The sequence below is a fragment of the Oryx dammah genome, unplaced genomic scaffold, assembly GCF_014754425.2.
Source record: "Oryx dammah isolate SB20612 unplaced genomic scaffold, SCBI_Odam_1.1 HiC_scaffold_22, whole genome shotgun sequence".
Taxonomy (NCBI): Eukaryota; Metazoa; Chordata; class Mammalia; order Artiodactyla; family Bovidae; genus Oryx; species Oryx dammah.
In genome coordinates this window covers 2,799,898-2,805,525 of record NW_024070206.1, presented here as the reverse complement: position 1 = coordinate 2,805,525, position 5,628 = coordinate 2,799,898, and the positions used below count along the sequence as shown (strand labels likewise).

The 5,628-nt window shown below is 39.9% G+C and overlaps 1 long non-coding RNA gene across 1 annotated transcript in view; it reads left to right on the top strand.

Moving 5' to 3' along the window:
- Positions 1-1,087: 1,087 nt before the first annotated feature.
- The window catches only part of LOC120880877, a 20,688-nt gene continuing 16,147 nt past the window's right edge, over positions 1,088-5,628 (top strand). The window contains exon 1 of the long non-coding RNA XR_005725141.1: positions 1,088-1,169. This is a non-coding gene — a long non-coding RNA (uncharacterized LOC120880877). The remainder of the gene's footprint in view (positions 1,170-5,628) is intronic.

Below are 5,628 nucleotides of genomic sequence, written 5' to 3'. Positions count from 1 at the left end.
TCTTGAGCTGGGTTTTCATCTTTACATGAAATAGTGCTATAACCGCATGTGGAAGAGGGTAATCATGCTTTTGCTTCCTTTCTCCTGAGTGACGTCAGTTATTTCCCATCTCTTCTCTGCTTCCAGTAAATTGCACATTCAGTTCCAAAGCAGATTTTGTCAAGTTCAGAGGGAAGAAGAACAAGGACGCTAATGGCGGGGAGCAGAAGCGTGGTGCGACCAGTCCTGCCGTGACTGGGGCTCTCAGGCTCCAGCTGTGCCTTCTTTTGAACCTGGCTTGCAGACTCCAGAGGACACTCAAACAGTGGGTACTTAAAACTGTACTTCAAAAAGCTTCACGAACCACAAACATGCATGTAGATAGCCATGCACGATAAATAATGTTTTGTTCAGAAAATAATGCTGGGACCAAAACCAAAAATTGATCTTCGACCTATGCCAAGAAATGGCATTGACATGTGAGTCTATTGGTAGCTGAAGATTTTAGAGGTCTGTAGGTTGCAAAATAAAGTTCTGTACCATTTTTTTCATCGCTTTATGTGCCTAGGTATTTATTATTTCACATCCCTGTTTTTCCCTCATCTGTCTTTTAACAAGTTTTTATTCTTCATTTCCTCTCTAAAATTGGTCATAATGCAGAAATAAAGTAGCATTTAAGTTATTTTGATTTTGTTCATTAAAAACACATTTATGTGCCCCTAAAAGTTACTCCTTCCTTTTTTGCTGCTTATTATTTTGTTCAGCATACATGAGAAATAAATATCTTCCATAGCTATTGTACGTAGAAATTTTTGTTTCAGATTATCTCTCTGCCCTAGACAGACACATTCACACACACATAAGGAGACATAAGAGAAGCAGGTTTGATCCTTGGGTGGGGAAGATTCCCCTGGAGGAGGGCATGGCAACCCACTCCAGTATTCTTGCCTGGAGAATCCAAAGGACAGAGGAGCCTGGTGGGCTACAGTCCATGGGGTCAAAAAGAGTAGGACATCACTGAAGTGATTTAGCACACACACACGCACACACAAGCACAAGCAAAAGACAACTCCAAGTGTATTTTATTTTATTTTAATTAATTTATTTGTTTTAACTGGAGGCTAATTACTTTATAATATTGTGGTGGTTTTCACTATACAGTGACATGAGTCAGTCTTGGGTGTCCAAATGTATCTTCATCTAAATGTGTTGCGCCCAACAATAAGATTCTAGTGCAGCTTTGCTGGACTGGTCATGTTTGGCATATAAAATTTGAATAACTAAAATTATTTTGGTATCATCTCTGTGATACCAATTCCTGATTGGATTTCTGTAAGTACACCAGTAAATAGTTATTGGCTACTCACTATGTGCCCTTGTTAAGCTAAGATTTGTGAAGAATAAGAAAGTTTTCTTAGGGTGTATATTAAACATTAGATTTTCTAATACTAATTTCCCCAAGTACATCAGAACTGCCCATAGTTATGCAAATGATGGTAAAATCAATCTATCTTAATATCTATCTACCTATCTATTATGTATGTATCACACCACACAATATATCACTCCATAATCCAGGTTTGAAAATTAATGACTGAAATTGATGTAATAAAGTCCCAGTGTGAGTTCTGTAATCAGCTTCAGTAATCTGCATTGGGTTATTTAAAAAAAATTTTTTTTTTTTGCATTGGATTATTGACGTGCTGAGAGAACTAAATACAACATCCTTCATTTAATGACCCAGATACTCTTAACACATTTTAGTCAAGGAAAAACTACTACACTTATATGTTTTTAAAAATAAACTCTCTTCAGGCTTTGTGAGTCTCCAGACCCTTCAAGAGCATATTCTAATATGTTCGTTTCAATAAGGGAAGTGTGTGCTCTTTATGGTTTTTAAGTATAGGTTATGCAGCCTTGCATATTAAGATAAGCCTAGAATCCTTCCAAAATCATGTGAATTATGAGGTAAACTCAGAATTATAAGAATTATAGTGCCCGTGATTTTAATGAGTCCAAGCAGATACCATTATATCTGAAATGGTCTAGGGAACATCTTGGGTTTCCCAGGTGGCTCAATGGTAAAGAATCCACCTGCCAATGCAGGAGACTCGAATTTGACCCCTGGGTCAGGAAGATCCCCTGGAGGAGGAAATGGCAACCCACCGCAGTATTCTTGCCGGGGCAATCCTACAGACAGAGGAGCCCGGCGGGCTACAATGCAGTCAGACGTGATTTAGGCCTAAAGCAGCAGGGAAACTCTTCACTGTTGAGCAGTAAAGCAGCAAGGGTGGCCTGTTTGCGTCACGCACCACTTCCTCCCTGACGTAGGTGTGAGATAGAAACTCAGCAAGGTTGGTATTTTTTTTTTTCACTTTTTATTTTATGTTGGAGAATAGCTGATCTGTCACCTCTTTCAGAGTCTACAAATAGTGCCTTAATACAGCTAAAATTATTCACATAGGAAAGATTTGTGTATGTTTAAGATTAAGGGAATGTTTCCATTGAGAAAGAATAGTGGAATAGCCAGGAAGTAAAGGGGTTCCATGAGGTATAAGGTTCCTAAGAAGACGAGTGGCAGGATGATCAGGAAAACTTTCATGGGGACAGAACCTAATTAGGACGACAAAGCTCTGATGGAATGTGTTAGGGTTACACAAGTTTACAGGTGGGTTTGGGGGAAAGTATATAAGATCTCATCCTTTATTTCCTCTGGAGATTAAAACAAGCTGTGAGTTTAAGTTGGTATTTAATCCAGGGAGCAGGCATTGGCTAGAAAAAATAATTGTACTGGAAACTGAGCCAGTTTTGAAAGTCTGTTTGGAATGGGTGACTACAAATATGTTATTGTATGATTATTTCAAAGGGTGCTCAACTTCCCAGTTGCATATCTGGAAAATTCATTGTCTATATGAAAACGAAAACAGAAAAGATCAAGGGGTTTAGTTTTAAGAGTTTCGATAAATGATGCATCCCAGTATTTCATGGAGAGAAGAAAGCAAAGGGCTAATGAGTTAAAAGAATTAAGAATCAGTAATAGAGGCCCAGGAGTTAAAGGATAGTCAGAGTATGTTGCTAAAGAATTGGGCTAGAAGGAGAGGAAGGTGTAGTCAGGGCCCGAGATGTTCAGATTAGCGATGGTGAATGAGGAACAATTTGGGGAAACTGAGCTGTGTCTTAGTCATAGGGTGAAGAGGAAGAGAGGAGAAGCTGGCAAAAGATGACAAACATAAAAAGCAGCTCAGGGCCAGGGTGCTGTGTGGCCCTCTATGTTGTGTTGAGTCACCCGAGGTAATGACAGAGCTTGGAACCAAAGAAAACTCTGAGTCACCATCACGTGCATGGATGCGGGGGTGGGACCATCAGATTGAACGTGACCATGAAGAGGGGATGGTGGTGAAGACCACAAAGGCAGGGCGTTCTCTTTTTCTGTAAAGAAGTCTTAGAGAGTTACCTGTTTCATACGAGAACTGCAGTGATTTATCTTGCAATTCTAAAAAAAGAAGAGAGGCAACACATAGATCCTACCTTCTGATCTTGAGACCCAAGAGTGTGACTCGACCAAATTTCAGAGGAAACCGTGTTCTCAGGTTCAGTTGAGACAAACCAGTAGAGGGAGCACTCGGTGAAACATGAGGATATGAGGGGAGTTTGCGGACGGTGGAACTACACCGGCCAAGGCACAGTGAAAAGCCTTCCGAAGGGGTGGGTGAGTCAGAAGCAAGGCCTACAGGACTTGGTGAGAACGAAGGTGTGGGTAAGATGGAATGACCCGCGGGTTACTATACGTGTAGATGGGTGAAATTCCTGAGGCTGGTGAAGTGGTTTCAGTAAGTCCTTGAGAGAATAAGCCCTGCACCAGGGTTAGCTAGAAGATAAACAGGGTATAAAATGATTTAAGGAGGCTCTTTCTGTCAGGGCCATGCACATCCGGAGTTGGTGCCTGCACAGCCCTGAGAGTGAGTGACTCCTTAAAGGTTAGATTCTAGACTCCCAACTCTTTCTTCACCCTAATCTTTGTCAAGTTGACTTCAGAAGAATGATGGAACTTGAGCAACTGGGGAAACTATTTGTCACAGTGGTTACAGTCTCTGCACACAAATGTTTGCTAAATTATGGACAAGTACAGCCATGTGTGTATTTATTTTCTGGTTTTTATTTTGCCATTGATTTTTGTGTGTGCGCTAATATTACACTCTTAGCTTCTGTAGATTCATAGAATCGTTCATGGACTGGTGCAAATGAGTTTCTATCACTATTCTTCAAAAATGTTTGTGGCTAGGCTGATTCTTCTCAATTCCAATTATCTTTAAAATGGTTTTGCCAAGACATAAGTGCAATACCATTGAGGGTATTGATTGGACTCACAATGAATTTATAAAAAATTTTGTAAAAATATTTCTCTTGCCAAGTCTTCCCATCAAACATGACTTGGTTCTCCATTTATTTAGGTGGGGTTTTTTTTTTGCCTTTAGTAAAGTTTCAAAATATGCTTTACATGGGTCCTGAACATTTCTAGTTGAATTGATTTCTAGACATTTTATGTATTTTGTTGTTCATATGATGGAATAATTTTCTATTATATTTTGAACAGTTTTGGTTACTATATAAATAAACATTGTTGCTGTTTAATTGTACCAATTCCCATTATTGAACCATCTTATCCAGATTAATAAGGCATCAGTAGATTTTCTTGTATTTTCTCCACAGACAATAGCTTATATATATATATATATATATATATAAGATAATAGTTTTTGTCTTTTTCCAATATTTGTAGCAATTATTCAATTTTGTTTTCTTTTTGCCCTGAACAGAATGTCTAGTAAGATTGTAAATAGTAATGGCAATATAATGTATTCTGTGCTTCTCTCGATTTTATGCAAATATTTCTACTTATCTAAGTTATATATCTCTGAATTTTTTAAATTTTAGTGCTCTTTTCAAGTTGCTATCTAGAGAATCCAGTCATTTTTAAATGACAGCCTCATAGTCTATGACATGGAAGTGCTGACTGAAATCTCTAATCTTTGTCCTTTAAAGCTTATGCAGCTGTTGTTGTTTAGTTGCTAAGTCACATCTGACTATTTTGTGACCCTATGGACTATAGGAGATCAGTCCTGGGTGTTCACTGGAAGGACTGATGCTGAAGCTGAAGCTCCAATACTTTGGCCACCTGATGCGGAGAGCTGACTCATTTGAAAAGACCCTGATGCTGGGAAAGATTGAAGGCAGGAGGAGAAGGGGACGACAGAGGATGAGATGACTGGATGGTATCACTGACTCAATGAACGTGAGTTTGAGTGAACTCTGGGAGTTGGTGATGGACAGGGAGGCCTGGTCTGCTGCAGTCCATGGGGTCGCAAAGAGCCAGACACGACTGAGCGACTGAACTGATAGACGGTAGCCCACTAGGCTCCTCTGTCCATGGAATTCTCCGAGCAAGAATACAGGCTCCTCTGTCCATGGAATTCTCCAAGCAAGAATACAGGCTCCTCTGTCCATGGAATGCTCTGAGCAAGAATACAGGCTCCTCTGTCCATGGAATTCTCCGAGCAAGAATACAGGCTCCTCTGTCCATGGAATGCTCCGAGCAAGAATGCAGGCTCCTCTGTCCATGGAATGCTCCGAGCAAGAATACAGGCTCCT